Below are 27,216 nucleotides of genomic sequence, written 5' to 3'. Positions count from 1 at the left end.
TTTAAAAATTTAAATATTCTTCATTGAAACTACTGGGAACAGCTTTGATATATATATAGTGAAGGAACTTAATACTTCAATCTCTCATTGCTTATGAACACATGACATGATTCCTATGCTAGTTCTAAAACAGAGAACATGCTTTTGACCAAAGCTTGAAATTCATAGATCCTCAATTCATAGATCCTCATAGTGAATTTATGGAGCTAAATAGGCATACGTATTTGGCTAATACTGACAAAGATATATGTTGATTATATTTATGTCTACTCTTTAATCCCAGTTTTAATTTAAAAACCATGTAACTGCTGGGCATGGTGGCACACACCTGTAATCCCAGTGGCTCAGGAGGCTGAGACAGGAGGATCACAAGTGTAAAGCCAGCCTCATCAAAAGCAAGGCACTAAACAACTAAGTGAGACCCTGTCTCTAAATAAAATAGAAAATAGGGCTGTGGATGTGGCTCAGTGGTCAAGTACCTCTGAGTTCAATCCCCAGTACCCCACCCCCTGCCAAAAGTAACTGTATTGTATAAACTATGTAATATTGAATACTTGTATGTCCACACAACACCAAAGTGGAACAGATAAACACAATTGTTATGTTATACTTGAACTATACTTCTTTTTTCTTAGTCATTTTTTAAATCTGGACATTACAGAAACACATAATCCAGGGGTTGGAAGTGTACATCAGTAGTAGAGTGCTTGCTAGTATGCATGAGGCCCTGGGTTCAATTCCCACACCACCCCCACAAAAAAAGAAAAAATAAAGAAATACATAAATGCAGGAAGAAAATACTTTCATAATCCCACCATGTCTCATAATCTGATGCTCTTTGTTATTATTTTGAGGTGTTTCCTTCCAGGTTATATTTTATTATAAAAAGTACTGAAATTATTCATTTTAATAAAATCGTACTGTAATACTATTTTATAGCTTTTTATGTAATGAAATAGCTGACTTTAATAATACAAACTTTTCTGCCTTTTTAAAATAAAAAGTTGTATTATTTTATGAATTAACCATAGCTTATTCTATTTGATAGGTAACAAACAGACATAAGCAGTGGGAACATGAGGTTAAGGGGATAATTCTATTAACCAGGCCTACTATACTCACCACCACCACCCTCTCACCCCAGCATACTTTCTTTTAAGAAGCAATTCACCTGTGGCCCTTCTTGATTTAAGTCAATAGGATATGCCACATTCCTCAGCAAATATTCTTATTATCTACAGGAGAAACGCAGATCTAAAGGCTCCTCCTTGACAATAAGAAAATAAGTTACAATGAAAGGGGGACTTTTGTGATCTTTACACATATCAGATTCTAGAACTCAGACAGTATAATTAATAGCAAAGCCCCCTCACCATAAAATCTATAAGAGCACGTTTCAATTAGAGCCAGTCAGCGTAAGCCAAAGTTGCCTTGGATCTTTAGCTTTTTCTTTGTGCAGTAAACTCTCCCTTCCATAGGGTAAAACCATGCACAGTGGGGACTTGGAAGTCTGATCAGTCAAAAATCAAGAGGTGAAACTGGGTGGAACTCTGTGGAATTTCCCTGGGATACTCAATAAAGCTGGAAGGCAAGAGTGGCATGCCATTCCTCTACCCTTCCAGGAGGACCTGCTCTCCCTTGAGAATTTCCCCTTTTTCCCTTTCCTTATCCTTTCTGTTTTAGTCAGCCATTTCATTGCTGTGATAAGAACAATTTAGAGGAGGAAATGTTTATTTTGGGGCTCACATTTTCAGAAGTCTCAGGGTGTAAATGGCCAACTCCATTGCTCTGGGCCCAGGGTGAGGCAAAACATTATGACAGAAGGATGTGGGGAAAGAAAGCAGCTCAGGACATAGAACTAGGAAGCAGAGAGAGAGAGATTCCCCTCACTTTGGACAAAATACATACACCTCCTCCAGCCACCAATCCTCAGTTACCACCCAGGTAATCCCTATCAGGGGATTAATTTACTGATTGGGTTAGGGCTCTCATTTTACCTCTAAACCTTGCATCATCTCACACATGCACTTTTGGGGAACACCTCAGATCTAAACCATAACACTTCTAATAAATTCATGCCTGGTACTAAGTGACCTGTGAAATCTTTCTGGAACCAGTAACAGAATACATCCAAGGTTGCTTAGCCTCTGCAGATGGTGCTGCTCTGTAAAATTATTGAAAGCTATTGGGTTGTTTTCCAGTTTTTGTCATTATAAATAATGCTTACGTATGTATGTATATTATATATATTTTGGGGTATTTCTTTAGCCTCAACCTCCAGAATCAAATTCCTAAGTCTTATAAAATGAAAATTTAACTTCTGGGGCTGGGGTTGTGGCTCAGTGATAGAGTGCTCACCTAGCACACATGAGGCACTAGGTTCAAACCTTAGCACCACATAAAGATAAAATAAAGATCTTAAGTCTACCTACAACAAAAATAAATAAATATTTCTTTAAATTTAACTTCTGATAAATTATGCCAAACTGCTCTCCAGAAAACGTATTCCTAGTTTAAATGTCTAAGTTTTGCATATGCATCTGTAATTGCAGCAGTTCAGGAGCTGAGATAAGAGGATCACAAAGATTCAGTGCCAGCCTCAACATCCTCAGCAACCCAGTGAGACCCTGTCTCAAAAAGTAAATAAATAATGGAAAGGATTGGGGATATAGCTCAGTGGTAAAGTACCCCAGGGTTCAATGCCCAACGTTCCGAATTCCCCCCCAAAAAAAAGTTTTGCTAAGGTGGTAAGCTTTAAATGACATTACTTCATTTTAATTTGCTTTTCTGGAGTTATTGTTGTAATTCCATACTTTTTAATATGCTTATGGGTCATTTCTATTTACCTCTCCTATCAATTCCTAACTTTGTTGCCCATCTATATTTTTCTTTTGGATGGCTTAATTTTTCCTGCTTTCTTTTTTGTTTATTGTTTCCCCTTTGGTTTTTGAGGAAATAAATCCCTAGATGAATTGTAAACATTTCTCCCAATTTGTCTTTAGAGTTTACTTTTGGTGCTTTATTACATAATGGAAGTTTTTAATTTCTGTTTAACCATACTTGTTAGTCTTGTCCCTTATAGTTTCTGGCCTTTTCTTACTTAGTAATATTAAATTGTGGATTTATAGGGGTCTAATATATTCATTCATTCAGTTATTTACAAAACATAATCATTTTAATCCTAGTATACTAGTTATCCTACATGATGGGCCATTAATGCCTGTACATTCTTTTTTTTTTAATATTTATTTTTTAGTTGTAGTTGGACACAATACCTTTATTTTATTTATTTATTTTCAATTGGTGCTAAGGATCGAACCCAGGGCCTCCCACGTGCTAGGCAAGCACTCTACCACTGAGCCACAACCTCAGTCCCTGCCTGTACATTCTTAAGAATATAATCATATTTGTAACAGTGATGTTTTAGCCTACCAATAGACCAAATTCTCTATAATGATTAGCACCTACTTCTGAATATTGCTGGAAGGTAAAAATAATATGTAACATGTAAAGCATTAGTAAAATCTAACATGTAGTTTGTCTTTTGTGAAATTTAACTTAATGATTTATGCATCTTTATATTTATAAATATTAGTTTTGTGGCTAAAATATGTACAACTTTTCAAGTTATTGTTGTAAAAGGCATAGCTACTGGCTTTTCACACAGAGCAGAAAAAATTCCTTTACGTAAAAAGCCATACCACAGGCACTGGAGGTATAGCTCAGAGGTAGAGCACTTGCCTGGCATACACAAGGCCCTGGGTTCCTAGTACCACCAAAAAAAAAAAAAAAGCCAAACACAGTTGTCCTCATTCTACATACTGCTCTATGAAATGTCAAAAACATTTTTAAATGTTTATTAGGTGCCTATTTTATTGCTACCCTCTTACACGAAAAAGAGAGAGGTAGTGGAATCCTTTTTTTAAGGTATGAAATATGACCTTATCTTCAAAGAGTTCATGATCCAGTTTGGAATGTTTGATGTAAGTACATTAAAATTTAAATAATAAAGCAATTTATAATTATCCAACAAAGATTCCCTCCCCCAAATAAAACAGTACCCAAAATGTATCAATCTCTTCTGTAGAAGAACTATCTGTTAAGAAAATGTTACTGATGGAGGAGCTTTGGCTGCAGTCATTTCCAGAATATAAAATGAATGAATCATCAAAAACACCTGAAAGAACCCAGTATTACAAGTAGTTGAAATACATGGTCATCTGTGAATTTGCCAATTTGAATATGACATATTATAAGTATAATATAAAATAAGTATAAGCATACTTATTTTCTTGCCTATTCCACCATTTGCCAATTACTTCTTTATATTAAAGCTTTCACCCTTTGTTAAGAGAAGTACGTCCTGGAAATTTTACATGCTAAATATTATCAGATTCTAATACCACAATGTGAATAAGTTTTAGATCCTTTTCTCATCACAGTTTTGGATAGAGAAGGAAGGAGGCAATGAGAAGACAACAGATCTAAAGTAAGGGAAGACAGTGAAGAATATAAATCAAGGGATACAAACCTTTGTATACCTCAGTTTTATCTGAATATATACTTCATGTAATATGTATGATTGTAATCCCCAAACTCACTTATTTCATTGAAATTGGCAAGTATTTTTAATGGGAACAGTTAAAAGTATCATAAGATATCATTACATGAGTCAGTGTTAAATGAGAGATACAGAACCAGTTGAAAATATAAAGATGTATTACAAGGAATTGGCTTATGTGATTATGGAAGCTTGCTGAGCAAATCCAAAATCCAACCAACCAGGAATGGAAGATCGTAAGCAGGTAGGAACCCAATTCATGGACATAGGCTGTTTAGAATCTGAGCTCAGAAAAAGCCTAGGCTATCTTTTAAAGGGCTTATGCAAATAAGTCAGGCCACCTAAGATAATCTCCCTTTTGATTAACTTAAAGTCAACTAGTAGGGATTCTTATTACATCTGCAAAATTTCATCACAGCAGCAACTTTATTAGTACTTGATAGAATAACTGAGAATAGTTCAGCCTAACTAAGTTGACACATTTTTTTAAAAAGTCATAATAATTTAGATATAACTTAAACAAGAATTCTTTTCTTAATTCAAAGTCACCATAAATTTTAAAGTATTAAAAAGTCCCTTGCAAGTGGTAACCTCACAAATAATTTTCAGTTATTTTAATCTTGCTCCAGTAATTTCAGTCATACTCCAAGAACAAGTTTAGTGAACTGGAAGGTTCTCTCCTTAAGAGACCATCCAAATCTGTACTTCGTTTCACAGGTACAGAATCTAAAGCCCAGAAAGATTGTGAAATTTGTTTTTATTTTTATGATACTAAAGAAATAATATAATTTAATTGTCTTAGCCTTTCATCTATGGTCCTATGAAACTTATCTGAAAAAAAGTAGTGTCAAACCCTAAAAATACTGTTTTTAATACAGTTAAACTAGTTTCCAGTTTATTTGGGTATTGCATGTGAGTGGTCCTGGTATACAGAAGTATGTTTCTGTATACGAAGAATAAGAATACTTCAGATATACAAAACTGAATATCTGAATATTGCATGCACTTTTGTAGAGATGGCTTTAGAGGGTCAATTTTGCCCTCTTGGGAAGGTTTCAAAATGTGTTCTAAGAGATCTCATAAGAAGTAATGATGCAATTTTACTATTTCTTGGTTCTATTATTTCCCAACTTTATCTTGTAGTTTTTTATAATGAATTCCTAAAGTTTATCTCTGATATGATATGCTAGTTTAAGAGAAATTTGGTTGTGGGGTTATATTCTGCTTAACTGTATCTCGTAGTCTTAAGTACGTGAACAATCTTATCACTTTCCCTAGGTCCCTAAAACACATTTCTTAATTTAAAAATATTTATATGCCTGCTATTATACCAAGAACTTCTCTTTATATAGTGATAAGTGGGACAGACTATCTAGTAGGAAAATGGGACAGAGAAATACCAATGTTAATTTTTGAAAGTATTATTACAGGGAAAGTATAAGGACATTTTCATGTTTTTTCTTCAGGCCCACTACCTGACACATAATAAAGCTTTTCAAATAAATAAGGCCTGTATAACATCATTAAAGGAATAAGGACTTCTTCTTTTTTCTTTTTTTTTTTAATTTTTATTGTTGGTTGCTCAAAACATTACATAGTTCTTGATATATCATATTTCACACTTTGATTCAAGTGGGTTATGAACTCCCATTTTACCCCGTATACAGATTGCAGAATCACATCAGTTACACATCCATTGATTTACATATTGCCATACTAGTGTCTGTTGTATTCTGCTGCCTTTCCTATCCTCTATTATCCCCCCTCATAAGGACTTCTTTAAAAAAAAAAAAAAATCTTAGGGAACTTGGTATAGAACTAGGTTATGATTAGAGCTGGTAGAAAAGCAATGACGTTTCTGATTTAGGGATGGATCCAAGGGCTTGTGTACATCATAATCATTGCAAACATACCATCATTGATTAGCATGTGTGTCATTTCCTTTAAAGATGGGTCTTGCTCTTCTTGCCCCTCATCTTTAAACTTCATTTGAAATTAGTGCATCAGTTTGTAGTAGTTGTAACTGTCAGTGACCAAGTAAATGTGATTTATTTATAAAAGAAAAGAGAAAAATCAAGGCCTTACTGTATTGCTGCATTACAAATCCAGGCTTCAAACTAAATGCCAGAATATAAATTAGATCCCTTATCAAATCTGGCATATAAAATTTTAGGATCCTTTTTAATGTAGTACATGTGCTTTCAATAAATGCCTGCTTTGGCAAGAAATTGAGTCAATGTTTTTTGTGTCAAGTACACTTGCATTATATTTTGTATTCTTAACTTTAAAAATGTCCGTGTGAACCAAGTCAAGGGCAAAATTAAATTTGGTTTCTGATTCTGACTTTACATTTAACAAATATTATTTTTTTTCCTTTGTATTAAGGTTTTATCTTGGCTTTTGTTTGATTTGTTTGTTGTTTGTTTGTTTTTATTTAAAACAATATTCAAAATTCTTAACACTGCCTTTCCTCTATTTTCCAGGCACACTGACCTACTTTTTTTTTTTTTGATTGTTTGTTGTTGTTATTTTGTAGTTATAGATGGACAGCATGCCTTTATTTTATTTATTTTTGTATGCGGTGCTAAGGATTGAATCCAATGCCTCACACATGCTAGGCAAGTGCTCTGCTGCTCGGCCCCAGCCCCAGCCCCAATTGAGCTCTTTCTCCCGTCCCCTCAGACTTTTTGCACAAGCTCTTTATGTCATTAATTTTAGGAGACAAAATAATCTTTTTTTTTTCTTGTTTCTTGGTACCGAGGATTGAACCCAGGGGCACTTTGCCACTGAGTACATCCCCAGTCCTGTTTATTTGTATTTTGAGACAAGGTCTTCGTAGGTTGCCAAGGTTGGCTTCAAACTTCAATCCTCCTGCCTCTGCTTCCTTGAGTCACTGAGAGTACAGTCATGCACCACTGTGCCCAACAAAATTACCATTTTTTAATGAAATTGAATTAAGAAAATAGGAATGTGCATTATATAAATCTATGTAAGTGAACACTTTATTATGGCTGCTGTCATAGCCTTGAAAGCCACTACTTTTGTGAATACTGTTGTATAATAATTTTCCAACAAGTATATCTAGAAAATAACCTGTTTCAATTATCAATTTCCCCAAGCATCTCACTGTTGTCTGAATCTTTGGCTTCTAACAACTTTTTGCTTAGAGTCAAAAGCCAGAATCTCAGAAATCTCCCAGAAAGGCTATTTAAATTAAATGAGCCCATCAAGATTTAGAAGAATGACCCTTGAAAAAAAAAAGAAAGCACTGTATTATATACCACCTTAAATTTTCAAAATCTGAAAACTTTTTCAGGCCCAGGAAAACTAATGGTGCTTCATGTATTCTTTTTTGGCGGGGGCAGGAGGTACTAGGGATTGAACTCAGGGGCACTCAACAACTGGGCTACATCCCCAGCATTTTATTAGAGAGTGGGTCTCACTGAGTTGCTTGGTGCCTCACTTTTGAACACTCAATCCTCCTGCTTCCGCCTCCCAAACTGCTGGGATTACAGACATTCGCCATCACGCCCAGCTCATGTATTCTTTTTGAAAGCCCACAACTGAAGTCCTGTGATTTTCTTAGCATCCTTCAATACATTTTGCTTTTATGCTTTTACTTTATTTTTCTTCCAAACAGAATTCTTGTTCTCACCAAACCATTTCTGGCTTTTTTAATTGTTTGAAATTTTCTCACTATTTTGGTATGTTTCTCAACATGTATACCTATACTATCATTCACGTGGTCATAAGTACATTATTTTGTATTGGAGGTAGCCTTTTGTGTGTTTATTGTGTTCTTTTAATTTCATATATACAAAAAATGTCACTTAATCTTATTTTCCTCATATGAATTCTAATTTCAATTTTCTTTCTTGGGACATTAAATATAAGTGACTTTGGGGATGCTTTCCTTTACCTCCTCAGAATCTCACACAAGTAGAACACTCAGAAAATTACTGTTCTCCAGGTCCTCCATGTTCTGTCCACACTGGTTATTCTGCAGTGTTTGCTGTTAAATCCTGTGAGCCCTTAATGTTTGATGGCTACTGCTTCCTAGGGCCTGGGCATCTTGGCCACAGCTGGTAACTTCACTACCTTCCTGTGTTGTATATTCTCTCTACCCCTCCAGGTTGACTTATTACTCTTGTCCTTCCCTATTCTATACCCTAGAGCACTGAGAAAATTGCTGTTAGTAACATAGTAAAAAAGGGATATAAAGCTATGGGACACTAAATTATTTAAAGGATGGTTTTAAAGTCCTGAGAGCCAGAAGGTCCGATGAAAGTTTAAAGGGAAGAAAAGAGGAGATGGAACATGAAGAGTCAAATCGTAAGTCTTAGAATTCAGCCAGTAGTGTTCCTGAAATAGTACTACATCTTTAACATGTGCTTGTTGAGTTGATAAAACGATATTTGCATAACTGGTCTCCTAACAACTAAATGAGGAACTTAAAAGATTTTAACAATTTAGGATTGCTGCCTGTGATACTGGTAATTTTTAATCAAGGGATCATATTATAAAAAGTGTATAAAATATAGGTTTTAATAAGTGGGACAATGTAATAATATTTTTCTCAGATTAATAGACATGATTGAAATGAAGATAGAAGAAAATTTTTAAAAGACAGTTAAATAAAATCCAAATTGTGGAATAAAGCCCAAATTGTTATTTGCAGTCATGCGGTGCATATTTCCATGTGTTGTAAAATTCCTTAAGAACTTGCCACAGAGTTCTGTTGGAATAATTTCTGCCTCTTAAATGACAAGTGCCTCATCTTTTATTGTAGCATTAATTCAGAATCCCATCAGATAAGAAAATCCACAATATAAAATACAAATTTGCAAGCATTTGCCTTCTGACTTTACCCACATAATCATTACTACAGTATATTCGGCCTGTTTCTGTGTTCTTCTCCTTCACCTTCTAGCCTCCTTATGTCTATATCACTTATCTATCATATGGTTCTTGTTTCTACTTATGACTACATTTAAATGCTACTTATAAAATAAGAAATTTCTATTGAATTTGTATTTAAATCTAATGGGATTCAGCAGTAAGTTTGAAACTGCATGCAACATGATTGTCAAATGTAGGTTTTAATATTAGTGATGATTCATGTTTTCCAACTTCTATGTTTTACAGTTTGTTTTTCTTGGCAAGAGTTTATTTTAAGTATCCATGAATTAGGAGAAAGGTTTCTTGAATTTTGGCTTCTAGAAAGAAGTAATGAATCTTCTCTTGTTGTCTTTTAAAATGATACTTTACCTTTTACAGAAAGATACCAACAGTAGAAAATGATAGGTAATCTGCCCACTGACTTGGGCCAGTCATTTCTTAAAATCTTTGGGCCTTTTGCATAAATGGCCATCCCAAATAGTAGTCTAACTTTGGTTGTAAAGGTCTCCTAAAAAATTGCTTTTATGGTCATTGGATTTTAGAGTTAGAAACGACTTTAGAAAGTGTAAGCTTTCTCATTATCAAGATGAGAAATCTACTTGCCCAAAGTCACAGTGGGGGAAAGTGAAGCAGAAGAAGAATTGGAATTCAAGTTTCTTGATTCCCAGTCCAGGACTTTTTTCCTTTTATACCATTATTTTATGAAACATGGAAAGTTGTTGCTTATTCACCTAAAGTTTGTTTATATCACGAAAGTTGACATTTCTGTGCTTCACTATTTACTTTGTGCTTATCATGTTTTCTGAACTGCCATCTAAGAATTTTCCCCTTGTCTTTCCTTTTCTATTGAATCTACACACTGCATATCTTCTTCAAGCCAGTGTTTCTGCAGTTTAGTCCTAATATGTCACTTACCTGCTCAAAAACCATAATATCTCTCACCCCCTTCTATGTACCATGTAGTTAATTAATTAAATTTGTTCTCTTACCTCATTACAGATTAAATCTACCTTTTATACATTCATGCTTTCCACTGTTCTGTTCATCTTTTGTGACCTAGCCAATTGGGACCACTTACTCTTCTCAGGACATATCTTTCGTACTTCATACTGCTGTCTTTCCTTAATCATACGTTCACCTAAAATTTTAACTATCTTTCTAGACTTAGATCAAAAACCGTGCCTGCCAAAAGCTTTTCCTTTTGTTGTTTTGGTGGTGGTTTGTTTTGTTTTGATGATACTGGGGCTCAAACCCATAGCCTCACACATGCTTAAGCACCCTACCTACCACTGAACTATACTCCCAGCCCTTTTTTATTTTGTTTTGAAACAGGTTCTCACTAAATTGCCTAGGCTGGTCTTCAACTTGTGATCCTCATACATCAGCCTCCATAGTAGGTGGGATTTTAGACAAGTACTACCAAGCCCAGCTTTGTTTTTTCTTTTATTTTCAGTTACAACATATTGTATCCTGACTTTAATTTTTGTTTTCATCTAAATTCTCTTTTCTTTATTACTGTTTAATGAGATGAGCCTAGCAGAGTACCGTATTACTGTAGAAATAATGGTATCTAATGTGTACATTGATTATTAAAATTCTTGAAGCAGATAGTAGAGTTAGCTCCCTCCTTTATGCTATAGCAGATAATAAAAAATCTGTCCAGTTTATCACAATCGAGAGAAATCCTATATAGAATCCCTTGCCTATCTAGTACTAAATAACATCTAACATTGTCACAGTTGTCAATTGAAGACCAGAGTTATTTGTCAAATATTAAACACCTGCAGTGAATCTAGCACAGTTCCCAAATCTCACAATTTAAATATACATAATTTGCTTTGGGTATACTAATGAAAGTATATATTTCCTTCCCCATTAGCACAGAAAACTATGTTGTTTTCATTGGTGGCTATGTTTTCAGATGCTGTGCCAATAACGGTGATTTAGGATGCTTCTGAAAACCTTCTGAACAGATCTTGAAACTGTTGGCACATTCTCTCACATACATGGTTTATCATTCTCAAGAATAGATCATTGGTGGGCCGGAGGCGGCGGCGCTCTGTGTGTTGCGGGAGGGGGCGCTTGGCGGCCGCGGCGCGGCTGGACGATGGAGCTCCAAGCACAGCCGGCGGTGGGACCGTGGACCGTTTTAATTTTGGTTGCTGTTACTACTGATATCTGAGCCAAAGTGGTACTGCTAACTGAGGGAATCCTTGCAACTTTTAAGTCAACAATTACATGATTGGGAGCCATGCCTTTAGTGAAGAGGAACATTGAACCCCGGCACTTGTGCCAGGGAGCTCTGCCGGAAGGAATTACCAGTGAACTTGAAAGTGTAACCAACAGTACTCTGGCTGCAATCATATGCCAGCTAAGCAGTCTGATTATGCTATTGCAGATGTAAAGGAAAGAACCCTTCTCCCTTCACATTTTCCAGTGTGCAACTAATTGTTATCACTGGGCTTGTGATATCCATCACTATACAATGAAGATATAATGCTACAATTACCGGCTCACAAATTGTTAGTGGGAGGAGGCCATTGCCACACAACAAATGGAACTGGAAAAGCAAGAGAATGACCTTAGCTTCCCTAATGAAAGAAACCCACTTCAACACTGTAAATTATTGGAAGGTACTCCTTGCAGTTTCAGTTTGGAGGACTGTGAATGCTCCTTGAAGTCTTCTTTCCTACTCAGATTTCCTAGCTTCAGTCTTCTCAGAAAATTGAATTAGAATTAGAAAACTGATTTAGAATGCATCCAATTATTAATGACTCTGCAAAACTTCTGAAAGATATATGCTTTCCAGATGTTAAAATGAGCATAAATATTGATGGTAAAGATGGTGACAACTCTGAATTGTAAAGATAACTTTCAATCAAGTTAGTCAGCCAAAATTATAAAAATTAATAATGTAGATAATTTAACGTAATGATATTTATATATATTTAAAGTTATATTTTAAATATACATTTACATATTTAGTATAAGTTCATACTATGTATATAACCTAAAATAATGTGAAAGTTTAAGATGAAAGTTCAAATTTAGTAAACAACAAACATATTATAAAATTCATACATTTCAAAACTATAAATTTATATTAGCTCTCACCAAAAAAAAAAAAAAGAAGAAGAAGAAGAAATCATTGCTTTCCTGAGACTCCTAACTTTCCTTGCCATCCTTTCAAAGTAAGAATAACAGGTTACCATCACCTATTGATTAGCAGAGAATAATGTGAAGTAACGAAGAAGAAGAAATTATTGATTACTCAAAATCTCTACAATAACAAAAACCATGTTAAATGTTGATTCTGTAGGTAAAAGTTAAAATTATAATGACTTATTCAGTTTGAAGTGGAAATGGGAGGCATGAAGCCCTCCACTAAGGCAAACTAGTTCTAAATTCAGGCTGCTTTCCTTCAGCCTGCTCCTGCTAACTTTTAGTGCTGCCTAGTTACCAAGATCTACTGAGTTGGTGAGCCCTTCTCAAACTTTTGTGTGTCTAAGCCATCACTAATCTGTTCTGACTAAACAAAATTTGACTTTCCCTGATTGTGAGGTACAGTCAGGTTAATTAGAGATAAAACTCAGATGATTCCTTTCACAACAAGATTTTTAGAATTGTTACCATAGAAGTTCCTAACTTCTGTTTCCAAGAGGTTTGCTATCTGAATTAGATCTTGTTCTTGGAAAACTTAACATATAAGATCAACTTATTGTATGAAATATCTTTTTTTGAAATAATAAGATTTAGCAGTGTGTCTTGAGCTACTTGTGTGGTGTTTGTAATGTGTGTACTGGTAGTTAAAATGACATGGATATATCACATTGGACATTTTTTAGCATTTATTTTTTTGATGGGGAAAAGGATACCATTTTAAAGTTGTGAAAGTGTACTTTAGTAGGTTATTGCTGATTGTAGGCTCAGTTAAACTTAGGTTCTTATCTCACATGCTATAAATTTTCTATTTATATTGCATGTCAACAAAGTAAAATAGTATACAGAGTGTAATTGGTCCTCATTGATAACTTACTAAGTGTTCATACTGAGTCAGGTCTTATTATTTACCCTTGTTATTTCATCTGTATGATTTCTGGGGTTTGTTATTTTTGCCGTTTCTGTTGCAGTTTTGGCATTTATTCTGTAATTCTTATTATAGTGTACTCTTTGATAATCAGTATCTGGAAAATAATGTCTGGACTGCATATATCTTTAAAAATATAATTGTAATTTTAAAATGTGTAATATGATTTTCTTTTAGGAAAATCAGTTTCTCTGATTTTTCTGTATAATGCTTGGAAATGCAGTAAACACCTTATCCTTTAAGGTTATTAGACTTTATTAGACTAGGAATTTTCCAAGTTTTTAGCCAAATCTTGGGTATTACCTATGAAAATCTCATTCATATGACCTAAAGATCTTTTCCTTTTTTCAGTAAAGATTCTATTAAATTCACCAGGCGTAGTGGTACTCATCTGTAAACTCAGCTACCTGTGAGGCTGAGACAGGAGGATCTCAAGTTTGAGGCCAGCCTGGTCAACTTACTGAGACCCTTCTCAGAACAAAAAAGGGATCTGGAGATATAGCTCAGAGATAAAGTACTCATATGTTCAATCCCCAGTACCACCAAAATATATATATATATCAGTTCTAGGAAGTGATACAAAGCTTTGTTTTCAAGAAGTTGATAAAACTGGGCATGGTCGTGCACACTTGTAATCCCAATAGCTCAGGATGCTGAGGTAGGAGGATTGGAAGTTCAAGACCAGCCTTAGCAACTTAGACAGGCCCTATCTCTAAATAAAATTTAAAAAAAAAAAAAAAAAGGATTGAGGAAGTGGCTCAGTAGTTAAGCACCCCTGGGTTCAATACCTCATACCAAAAAAAAAAAAAAAAACTGATATACAGGGTGGAGGAACAATAAATAGAATATATGCAACATAAGGCCTAGCATAGCAGAAGAATATGCAGAGCACTAAAGTCAGTCAACTCTGATCCCAAATACAAATTATGAACCACAAAAAATCAAGTCAGTGTGGATGTAATGCAGAAATATTTGAAGGCATTTTTTTTTCTTCTTTGCTAAAGGTGAGTGCTTTATCCTTATCATTTGGCAAATCAATGAGTATTTATCTTATGTACTTTGCAGAATAATATACTAGTTGCTTTGAGGATACAAAGTGAAAAAGGAGTTTCTGCACTAACAATTTATAATCTAGTAAGGAAGATAAGATATCCATAGAAATAACTGTCTTCTGTCTGCACATAATTGCCATAAGAGAACCCTTTACAACTTAAGCAAAATTCTTGTGCAATGTAGAAAGCCACTTGGGGAGGTAGAGAAAGGAGAGACCAAGAACAACTCAAAAAGCTTTTGCATTAAGAGAAAGATGGCTGAACTAACCCTGGAGGGATGGATAGGATTTTGACAAGAGTGGTTGAAGGTATTCTAATTCATTTAGTGCCTACATGTGCAAGGTAGCATAAAGGCAAAAAAGCCTGGGGCATGTTCAGAGAATAGCATATTTTCTGGTTTGAGTGGCATCTGGTACATGGATAAGGGAATAGTGAAAGATCAGGCTAGGAAGGAAAAATGGGGGCACATTGTGGAGGTCCTTTGAAAGTCAGACTGTAAAACTGGGACTTTCATCAGGAAACAGTAGGTAGCTCTTTAAGCAAAGACTAATCAGTTGATGTTTAAGAAGTTGAATCCAATGGTTGTGTTCAAGAATACATTTAAACTAGGTAAAGACTGGTACTAGAGACTGGTTAATAGAATATATCAGGGGCTGGGGATGTGGCTCAAGTGGTAGCGCGCCCACCTGGCATGCGCGAGGCACTGGGTTGGATCCTCAACACCACATAAAAATAAAAATATTGTGTCCACCTAAAAAACTAAAAAATAAATATTTAAAAAAAAATAGAATATAGCAGTCATGCATGCAGGAGTTATTACAGGCTTAACTTAGTTTTGAGTCAGTAGTATTGGAAACAAGGGTGTATATATTATAGGACTTATGCTTTAAATAATGGAGTTGGCAGAACTAAGAATTGGTCAATGCAAAGATAAAAAGAAGGTGTGGAAAGTCTGGTGCAGTGTTACACACCTATAATCCTAGGTATGTGGGGAGGCTGAGGCAGGAGAATTATAGCTTGAAGACGGCCTGGGCAACTTAGTGAGACCCTGTCTCAAAATAAAATGGGTTGGGGGGCTAGAGTTGTGATTCAATGGTGAAGCACTTACCTGGCATGTGTGAGGCACTGGGTTCGATTCTCAGCACCATATATAAAGAAACAAAAAATAAAGTTCCATCAACTAAAAAATATTTTTATAAAAAGGGTTGGGAATGTGGCTCAGTGGCATGGCATCTCTGGATTCAATCCCCAGTACCAAAAGCAAAAAAGGACTAAGGAAGTGAAGCAGGATATCTGCTGATTATGTCAAGTGAAAGGAATAAGGAAAATGAACCTCCCCCAAAATGTAAAGAGAGAAAAGCTGAGATAGTTGAGAACTGAATTTCTAGAGAAAAACTACACTTAGGAAAAACTACACTTAGCAAATGAGGAAGAAGAAAAAGGAGAGAGAAGGGGAAAGAAGATAGGCAATAGAAAAGTAGGGAGGAAAAAACTTCTAAAACATCAACAAAGTCTCATCTTTTACCTATTAGATTTTCCAGCAGAGATAGAAGATCCAAATGAAAGGCCTTAAATGTGCAGGAATAATTGGGGGAAACTGACCAAAGATCTGAAGAAGAGAAAATGTTTACCCAGGAAATGAATAGTAATCAAAGGTACAAAGAAATTTGGAAAGGATCTGAAAATAAATCTTGAAAAGAATAGAGGGAAATGCATACTCATTTCTTAGAATAAATATTTTAAAATGTTACACTGCGTAAAAATCCTTTTTCCCTGGGGTTGGGGATAGAGATGGAGCCCTATTTTAAAAGATCAAGAATAAAGGCTGAAATTGGTGACCTTGAGAAAGAAGTCTCCAAGATGGGTGTAGGTGGAAACCATCTGTGTCCAATAAGTCAAAATGGCTATCAACAAAAATAATTCCACTGGGTGCAGTGGCACACACCTGTAATCCTAGCAGCTTAAGAGGCTGAGGCAGGAGGATCGTGAGTCCAAAGCCAGCTTCAGCAACTTAGCAAGGCCCTAGGCAACTCAGCAAGACCCTGTCCTAAATAAAACACAAAATAAAAGGGGTGGGGCCAGGCATGGTGGCGCATGCCTGGAATCCCAGCTGAGACAGGAGGATCATGAGTTCAAAGCCAACTTCAGCAAAAAGCAAAGTGCTAAGCAAACAACTCAGTGAGACCCTGTCTCTAAATAAAATACAAAATAGGGTTGGCAATCCGCAGTACCAAAACAAGTAGGGGGGGGGGGTTCAAACCCCAGTACCAAAAATAATAATAATAATAATTCCATATTTCATTTGCTATCCCACTCGTGTTATAATGTTTATTATAATCAAAATGCCAGTACTTCCTCTGTGCTATACTACTCCTTCATTTCCCACTGTATTGTTCATATACAAACTACTATAATTGGATAATATTATTAATCTTATTAATCTCAGATTCTAATAAGAGGGTATTTCTTTTTTCCATTCTGTGGACTAAAATCATTGGCTCTATTTTGGTGTTGAATGCAATATGAGTGTTGCAAAAGTATTCAGTATTTCTTAAAACCTATTTGTTTTTCGTATAGCAAGGGTAGGTTAGTCATGCTTCAATTTTAACATTTATTGAGTACCTACTACGTGCTCCATTGCTTCCTTTCATTTTTCTGTGATTTTTTTTTCTAACATATTTAGTCAATTTCTTTTTCATGAACATTAAATTTTTTCTCTTGGGCTGGGAATATAGCTTGGTTGGAAGAGTATTTGCCCTGTATGCACAAGGCCCTGGGTTCTAATCCCCAGTGCCACCCAAAAAAAATTTTTTTTCTCTTGTTTCTTTGTAGTTGTGGAGTTTCATTTTATTACTTAAAACACCTGTTTTGATTACTTCTGTGATGTGACTGTCCTTGCTACTTCTTACTGGCCATTGTGAATATTTTGTCTAAATTTTACAGCCTTACAATATTCTCTGTACAGAACCTAGGGAAAAATTACCTTTATTTTTCATTAGTCATAGAAGACTACATGCTTCTTTGTTTTTAACGTATTTTGTTATGTTAATAAACTACAATATAGTCTTGTAAGTTTCTTTTTTACTTAATACAGTACTGTTTTAGACTGTAACTATTACTGGAATTCTTAATTCTATTCCTGCTTCTCCCTCCAAAGAATTAAAAGACTCAAAGAATAATGGAGCTTTTGTGTTAGTTGAGCTAGCTACAAACCATTGCATTTTCTTTAAAGTCCATGTTAATCTGCCACATCTCAAGCCTTACCCTCACTATTTTATTCACAGTAAACTTATACAAAAAAGGAAGAACACACTGTATCCTGTTTACTTGTTCATTTCTTTGTTTCATATACTGTTTGTTTTCGTTTTGCTTTTATCTTAATTTCTAAGAATTAATTTTGTAAAATTTTTAAACTAGCACAAGTATACCTGGGTGAGATTTACAGTGGCAGTGATGATTATAGCTTGAAGATGTGGGAAGGTTCATGTAATGTGAAAAGTATAAGGACCTTGGTGCACATTTGAACTAAAAGGAATTATTAGAAAGTTGATCTCTCCTCATCCAAAGTCTTCTGTTCTTTTTTTCATCTGATCTTAAGCCCTGATCTGTGAAGTCCTTCTAAATTTTCTTACATAAACATATTTCTAAGAGTTGGTTATTTATCCTGTCTTTTACTGCCTTCTTATTAATTTGGTTTTACTTATTTTAGAGCTCACCACATGCTTTCTAGATAGCTTTCCATTCTTCACTGGTAACTCAATAAAGAAGTCTGCTTTGAAACTTATAAATATCCTACAGCATAATGCAGGGGTCAGCAAGCTTTTCTTATAAAAGTCCATATAGCACAGTCTCTGTCAAATACTCAACTTCAACTCTGCTGTTGTAGCATAAAAGCAACCGTAGGCAATATGCAAACAAATAGGCATTGCTGTGTTCTAATGAAATTTCATTTCTAAAAACAGGTGGCAGGCTCAATTTGTTCTGCAGGTTGCTGGTAGCTGACCTGGCATAATGCATAAGTGATGCATTATGGTGGAGCCTTCTATTGATTGGAAGAGAGGAGAAGGAGAAAAAAAGTGAAAATGGTCTTAGCTCTTCTGACAATAATGTAGAATATGTAAAGTAAAGGAGAGTTCAGACATGAGTAGCATTATTCTTTAGAGGGTTCCCAATGTTGACTACTAGTAAAGTAAAAATGTTTATTATTTAGTAAGACAGCTATAAATGTACAATAAGATATAAGGGAAGTATGACACATTAATATATCTGATCAATCTGTCTTGTCTTTGGCCTGGTAGATAAACTTTTTAAACCAGTAAACAGAGCATTACAGACTTGCCAAATATTCCATGATTCTTTGTGATCTATGTTTAACATGGATTTACACTGAACATCTTCTAGAAGTAATGGAGTAAAAGGGGTCGGATTTATCTTCCCTTCTGAAACAATGCAAAAAAAAATATATATATATATATAAACACTTTTTAGATATTGGACTACAGTCAGAACCAGACAGATCTCTAAGAGAAAGGAAAGAATGAATAATCCCTGAAACTGCCAGAGCATTCTGCCTAGATAGTTTCCAGTCTGCTATGTAAGAAGGGGATCCCATGCAGAATGGTCTAACTTAATTGAAATGGTGCTAACAGCAGAAGGAGGCCAGGGTGGCTAGAGTTTTCAAGAGAGAGTAGCAGAGAAGCAAAGCTGCACGGAGATAGAGTACACACCCTGGATATCAGCAAAGGGTTCCCCTTGACTTTTCAGCTGAGTAGGGATCTGCACATGTATGTGAGAAATTACTCAAGGCCAAGGATAAGACCACTGGAAAGGAACCAACAGCATATTCCCCAAACTCACATAAGGCCAATAATAGTTTATGACCCCAATAACCAGAGTGGAAAACCTCCAATAAATGGTACATCTTGTTTAGTACTCCAAAGGATATTACATCAGTAGGGAACCAGATTAGCTTTTGATTAAAAGCTGCTCTCGTCTCACCTAGCAAAGCTTGGAAATAAGCATGAAAAGAATCGACTGTTTCTAAGTAACCTGACTGAATTTCAGATTAAATCTCAAAAATTTATAATAAAAGACAAAATCTCCAGCACCCAAAAACATAAAATTCATGTCTGGCATCTAATAAAAAATTAACTGTTCATGTAAATAAATAGGAAAATACAATCATAATGAGGAGAAATATTAATCCATAGAAATGCATTCAGAAATAACAGATGTTATGGTTCGTTGACATGGGCATTAAAATAGCGTTTCTAAATATGTTCTATATTTCAGTAAGGTAAAGAAAATCCTAAGCCTGTTTAGGAGAGACTTATAAAATAGTTTTTTTTTTTTAAAGATACAACTTGTAGAAATAAAAACTACACTGGATGAGATGGGATGCTGCAGAAGAAAAGATTAGTGATCTTGAAGATATAACAATAGAAGGTATGAAACATGTAGGGAGAAAAAGCTTGAGAAAACAATAAAGTAGTACAGTTGTGATCTGTGGGACTTCAAGTGACCTAACATTACATATTTGGAGGCCTAGGGAGAAACATTAATATAGAAAAAGTACTTGAAAAATTAGAAGCTGAAATTTCCCCAAATTTGGTGAAAACTATAAACCCATCACAAATCCAAGAAGTTCAACAAATCCAAAGGAGAAAAAAACAAGGGAGGAGGGGGCTGGGGATGTGGCTCAAGCAGTAGCGCGCTCGCCTGGCATGCGTGCGGCCCGGGTTCGATCCTCAGCACCACATACAAACAAAGATGTTGTGTCCGCCGAAAACTAAAAAATAAGTATTAAAAAATTTAAAAAAAAAAAAAAAACAAGGGAGGAAAAAACTACACCAAGGTACTTCACAATCAAATTGCAAAAAATCAGTGACAAAAAAATTCATGAGGGCAATCAGGTTTCTTTTTAAAAGACATTATATAGAGAGCAGCAAAGAAAAAAATGATGATAATCTTAGAAACAAATTACAAGCCATACCTTGGAGCACAGGAAGAAAGCATACCAACCCAGAATTCTATACTTAGTGCAATATCTTCAAAAAACAAAGACAAAATGAAGACTCTTTCAGATATAAGACCTGGAGTGTCCTTCAGTAGCGAACCATCACAGACCATTCAGAAAGGTTCAGATCCAGCTGTGTGATCTTGGACATACTTTAATGTCTCTAATCCTTCAGATTTTCATCTGTAAAGTGAATGTAATACCTATTTTTTAGGATTTTTTTGTGAGGATCAAATGAAATAATAGAAAAGAGTCAACATTTGTTAAGTAAACAAATTACTTATCCTTTATGCCAAGCACGTGTTACCGTATTAAGAATCAAGTAAAATACCCAATACTACATGTATAAGAATTTTCCTAGCCTGTCCTCTCCTCATTTTTCAAAAACTAAAAACTGTTGTACTAGTAGTTAGTCTAACTAGCTAATCATCCTTAAATTGTGATGAAACACTTGCTCTAACTTAATTTTCCTTTAGTTACCACTATTAAATATACTTAAAGGTGGAAATGAACAACTCTTCTTGCTAGAATAAACCAATCCACTAATAAACCACTTTGTGAAAGGGTTAAGTCTTTTGTAAACTAAACCCTATTTTTTTGGCCTGTGTTTTGACTGCCTAATGTTTTTTTCAGTCTCATTTATTGAGGTATAATTTATATACTGTCTATCTAATTTTTATTATAAACCTATTGGATAGAGGCCATGACTGTCTTTATAGCTATATATTGTCCCACAGAGTTTTTGGCACTCAATAAATGTTAAATAATATTTCTATTCAGCATTCTGCAGACAGGAAGCATATGGTAATAAATGTCAGAGCACAGGTTGAAAATCTCCAAAAAGCTGTGTGTTATATTCCTTGGAAAAGACAGTATAGATATTTTTGTGAATGAAATGTATTTTTAAAAGGGATTCCCAGGGCTCATACTTAGCCTAATTTTCTCCAGTCTTCATTTACTTTATTTACAAATTCAAACTTTTCCTCGTAAGAAATAGTATAAAATGTAAAAAAGCACTAATGGTCTCATAAGAAAGTATATAAATGGTTTTTGTAGATAGCATAAAGAAAGGCAACTCAGTCTAAAGAACAGCATGAGAAAACATTTAGAAGCTTAAGCAACATAAGTCTCTATGTTATGATATATGTGGTATGAAAAGAAAGAAACAGCAGGTATTTCTTTATCATTAAATTTCAGCATGAGTTGGAGGTATATCTCTGCTACAGCTGTTGCAGACATTAGAGTGGTATTAGAATTTGACTCTATTTTTCTCACTCAAGGATTCTAGCTCTACTTAAAAATCATACTGTGGTCTTAATAACATAATCATTGCTTCAGAATAACAAGACATTGGAAATAAAAAAAAAAAAGCTTGATTCTCCCAAAGTGTATTCTATGCAAAAGGTAATATTTCCCACTTAATCTTTGTTGAAGAAATGGTTAATCATAGTCAGCTGCATAAAACCATTTAGATAGCATGCATCTAAATTTTCTTTCCAAAATTTGCTCACCCTATGATTGATATGCTGACCACACTTGCTTTGAAGTATTCACTAACACAATTTGAATGAGAAATTTATGTGAATTTTCCTTGTTATTAAACCTCTCTAAAGTTTAGTCCCTCAATATATAAAATGTGGACAGGGGATCCAGGCACAGCTTAGCTCAGTGCCTCTGACCCAGGGTCTCTCATAAGTTTCTAGTCACACTGTAACCCAGGTTGAAGTCATCTTGCTGCTCATCTGGGAGAGCATCCACTTTTAAGCTCACTCAGGTGTCTTTTGGCAAGCTTCACTGGGTGGTGGTCATGTACCTCGCAGTGAGGGTACAAGGCAACTTCTTTTCCCTAAGGTAAGGGCTCAGAGAAAGAAGAAAATGGGATCAAGAGGATGAACAAAATATACTGTCCTTTGTTATATATCTGTTAGAAGCAAGTCTAGCCCATACTCTGGTGAAGGAAATTGTCCAAGGGTTTGAATAACAGAATCAGGGATCTTTGGGATCTACTACACATATGATCCACAAATAGAACAAATTACTGAATGTACTCTGGATATTCTGGAATCATTTGTTTATATTCAGATCATACCAAAAACTTGAATTCAATAGGCAAAAATGATTTTACACTTTAACATAAAACATCATTTTTTTCTAGCAACAACACAATGAAATAGGTATTGCTAACCACAGTTTTATTGATAAAGTGATATACTTAGTGACTTGCTCAAGATTACATGGCGAATGTGTTATAAAACCAGGACCCTAGTTTTAAGTCTTTTGACTCTAAGCCCTGTACTCTCCATTTGACTGTTAATTGCATCCTGACTGGGGTGACATTGCCATTAAAGCCATTCAAAGAGAATATTATACCTCTAAATTTATCTCCAAATATATGAATTTTTAATATATATGGAGATTTTTATACATAGATCTACATATATAGAGGGACAGAGAGATACCATTCTGTCTTAAACTGTCATTTATACCATACCATTTAGTAGTTACAGTATTCTTTCAAATACTATGGAATCAGTTTAATATCATTTTAAGGTCTGCAATAGCTGTAGTATGATATGCCTCTGAGCTAACAGATGCTCTTAGCCTAAAACTATATTTAGAGGGTAAATATTTGTCAGATGGAAAAATGAACAAACAAAATAAAAAAGCAAAACTGATCTATTTGGTTTCTCCCAAAGCTCTGAACTCCCACAACTTAAGTGAGGATGATGAGGACTTCCAGTGAGAACCAGACCACCAAACTCTAGAATATTCTGCTTACTCCTTGCACTGGAGCAACATACTAGTTCTGTTTTTGATGGGTGTGTTACTTTCTGCGGATAGGTTCAAGTTATCTTCCTCTGGTTCTAAGTTGTACCTTCTCCCCTTTTGTTTCAGTACATGAAATTTCTGCCTACACCCAGGACTCCTCTGGTCTGAGATCAAAAAGCAGGATGGAAACATAAGCAGACAGATAATAGTTCTAAACTGGGTTTGGTGTCTTGAAGTGCATGAGCAGGAAGTGGGAGGACAGGGTCTTGGGCTGATTGTAGTGGTACTTAGTCATACCCTTCTGATTACCCTGGAGCAAGGAGAATTTTTGTCTTAAAGGCATTTGTTAAATTCTCAAAATATCTTTGTGGTATGGTTAGTAGGAATTTGAAAATTGTTTTCATACAGATTACTCACATAATCATCTATGTAGGAAATCCCAAATAATTTCCAAAAAATTAAATTAAATCCTCCAACTATTAACAAGTGAATTTGACAGTCTCAGGATATAAGGACAGTATATAGAAATTGTATTTCTATATAATTAGTTACAAATAGTTGGAATTAAAATTAAAGTCTGAATAGTGATTTTTAACCAATATCAATTACAGTCATAAATTTACTTTATACATAAGAACTTGGATATTATTAGACAAAATAAGAAATAGTTTTCTCCTCATATGATTATAAAGGAAATAGTTCTTTCATATACACAAGCATGCACTAGAGTTTCTCCATCTTCCTGTATAATTTGAGAATTGTGCTTTTTAATAGCAGCTTGCTAATCCCTTTAAATAGCTCTTAATATAAGCATTCCATAGTTTTCATTAACCACGAATTTCAGCCTTTTTTTTATCTCAACTCAAAAACCATATATGATGGTTATTTTATCCATACCCTTTTAGCCTGGTTGGTGAAGCAGCAAGCCCACTGTAAATCCTAAGTGGTGTGGTGTAGATGAGTGTCTAAGACTTTAATTATATGTCATTTTATTCACAACACTCAATTCCAGGAAGGAAAAAATGACTCTGTTGTTGTAAAAGACATATTATGTGAGTATCATTCATTGTAAACCAAAATGGTACTGTATTATAGCATAGACAACAATGGGAACTGATTCTGAAAATGTGACCTGTCTGAGAAACTGAATAATAGTGAAAGTTATCAAAATGGAAAGAAGTGTTAATGTGAAATCCAGCCTTCTCAGAAATACTCTTTCCTGGCTGGTTTAGTTTTGCTTTTGTTGCTTGTCATGCATGAATGAAAGTGCTATACTCTCAGGGGAGAAGGAAAGCCTCCGTGTTGGTTGTTTATTTCCTTAATCCCTCCTCCTTTGTGATTTTTGATGTCAGATCTAAAATGGAAAGCCTGTAAATATAATGATTATCACATGGATAATCACCTGCATTAGGAACCGCCCTGCTTCTCTATTCTAACCCTAGCTGTTCTCCACATGTCACATCTACTCTGCAGTTGGATTTTAACCTGACTGCTTCATTAGATTTGTGAAACTCAGTACGAGGCGCCCTGGGGCAGCACAGATGGGGACTTGCTTGTTTTCTTTTCTCACTTTTACTGTGATGGCACACTAAAAAGTCCTTTTCTATTTAATGTGATCAGTTCGCTTGGAATTACCCCTGATATTTGGAACCTGCCTTACTCTTCTGCCCACCATCTATGCCCATTCTTTCTTCCTTGTTTTCTAATGTAATGCCTTTTATTTCTGTACCTTCATACAGTAAAAACAAAAATTCTGCTTAAAATGCTTACTGGGTCAAACTGTTCCCCTGTGTTGATTTGTTTGTTTTGCTGAAAGGGAAAAATAAATGTTGTTCCATCATTGTATCTACAAACACCTTCAGATCAGAGGTTAGCTGTGGGAAAGACTGCACTAGTGTGAGCCAGCTGCCTTCTCTAATGGAGTGAGTTGGGGCATCAGCCCAAGATCAAAGAAAGGTGGGAGGAAGTCAGAAGATAAGATCATTTCAAGCCACAGAACAAGTGCTTAGCTTTTCTAGTGATAGGGCACAGCTCCACAAACTTGTACAAGGTTGCACTAAGAGAAAATTGAGTTTGCTTTTCTTAAATGTGTTCTTCCTCAGTCAGAAATATATTGGTGTTTGGACTTACTTACAGATGTGAAAATGTCCTAGGGCTTAGTTTTCTTAAAATATAATAATTTGACATTTATATTTTTATCTTCTTGCAGCTAGTCAATTCTACTATACCATATCAGATTATAGTTAATTGCTAATTAAAATTATATTAGCAAAACTGAACATTTAAAAAACTGAATTTTCAGTCTTTATGTCTTAGTACAATTTTAATTCTACAGATTTTACATTTTAACTTTAGATTATAGTCCTCTGGGATTTTTTCATGGCTCTGATGAGGTTCCATATAAACAAGTAGTTCTAGAAGAGCTTTTCAGTTGTCTTTTTCATATAAGAATCAGTTTGGTTAATTATGACAGATTAGAAAACATATTGATATTTTATCCTTTGCTTTGCTGTCTCAGACAGCAAATATTATTGACTTTGTAATATACAAAGTTCTGTTGAAAGTAAATTGTCAAGAGGCTAGCCTTGCTTGAACCAGTTGTCAAGATCATTATTTAGTCTTAGGGATGGGGTGGTCTTAATCAGCTGAGGCTAACTTGGTCAGACTTGAGCAACTCCAATGAATTGCCTAAGGAGTTGTACTTGCAGCTTATCACTTTCTGTTAACTTCGGTTTTCAGCTGTAATCACACATTCTGATTATTTCAAACCCTCAAAATGGGTCTCTAAATCTATGTGTTATTAGTATATTGGACCAGTAGTGCATACATAAGATATTTTTTTCCTCAGTGTTTTCCTCAACATGTAGGTAGTACCCAAATTTGTGCTGGAGACACTGACTGTACTTTCTGCCTTACATGGCTTGGTGCAGCAGTCGTTTTAAGTTGAGTTGGATCTGCTCACTACTCAGGCTCAAATCCCATCCTTCTATTAATATCTCTTGGCAGAGATAATTTTGGAGGAATGTAAGTTAAGATGTAGAGGCTCTTGACAGTTGTCTGCAGTATTTTTTTTTCCTTTCTGCTTTCAAGAGGGAAGTAGAGTTGAAAAGTAATATTGCCTCCATTTTCTATCTGTCCTAAAATTAAAATGTGCACAAATCAAAGGGTAAAAGGGAAAGGATTTGGTTACACAGATGTGTTTTTGTTATTTGATAATCTGCTATAAAGCCATCAGGGTATACATTAATGTGTTCTTAAGATAATTAAAAGAACTTCATATATTAAAATATTTTGACCATGTTTTAAGTGTTTGACTTTGGCTACCCTGTCATCTTATATAAAAGGGAAATTGGCATATATTATGAGAAATTTCAAATACACAGATAGCTATCCTGAACCTCCACATGCCATATATATCTAGATTTCACAGTTGTTAATATTTTGCCAATTTTGCTTCACTTAGGGTTTTTATTTTTTACAATGTATTGTAAAGTAAATTGCATATTTCATCACATTTTATCCCTGAATACTTCAGGATAAATCTCTAGAAATTAAGAACATTTTTGTTATCAAACTGATAATTCTTAGTATTATTTAATTCTCATTTTTTATATTAAAATTTTTCTAGTTGTCCCCAAAATACTTTTTACAGCTAGTTTGTTTAAAACAGGGTCCAATTAAGGTCCACATATTGCTCTTGTTCATTTTCCTCTTACCACTTTATTATTGACACAGCCTGTTAAAAGGATTAAGCTAGTTTTCCTGTGGATGTCCTACCTTATAGATTTGTCCATTGCTTTCTCAGTGTATCCTTTGATTTGTTTCCCTATTT

At 34.9% G+C, this 27,216-nt stretch overlaps 1 protein-coding gene across 2 annotated transcripts in view; it reads left to right on the top strand.

Moving 5' to 3' along the window:
• Adk (adenosine kinase) overlaps positions 1–27,216 on the top strand; it is a 491,572-nt gene that overhangs the window by 358,738 nt on the left and 105,618 nt on the right. The window lies entirely within an intron of this gene.

Source organism: Marmota flaviventris, chromosome 4 (genome assembly GCF_047511675.1).
Source record: "Marmota flaviventris isolate mMarFla1 chromosome 4, mMarFla1.hap1, whole genome shotgun sequence".
In the NCBI taxonomy this organism is placed as follows: Eukaryota; Metazoa; Chordata; class Mammalia; order Rodentia; family Sciuridae; genus Marmota; species Marmota flaviventris.
Note: the sequence above shows the minus strand (reverse complement) of the source record. Positions and strands in the feature narration are given on the sequence as shown.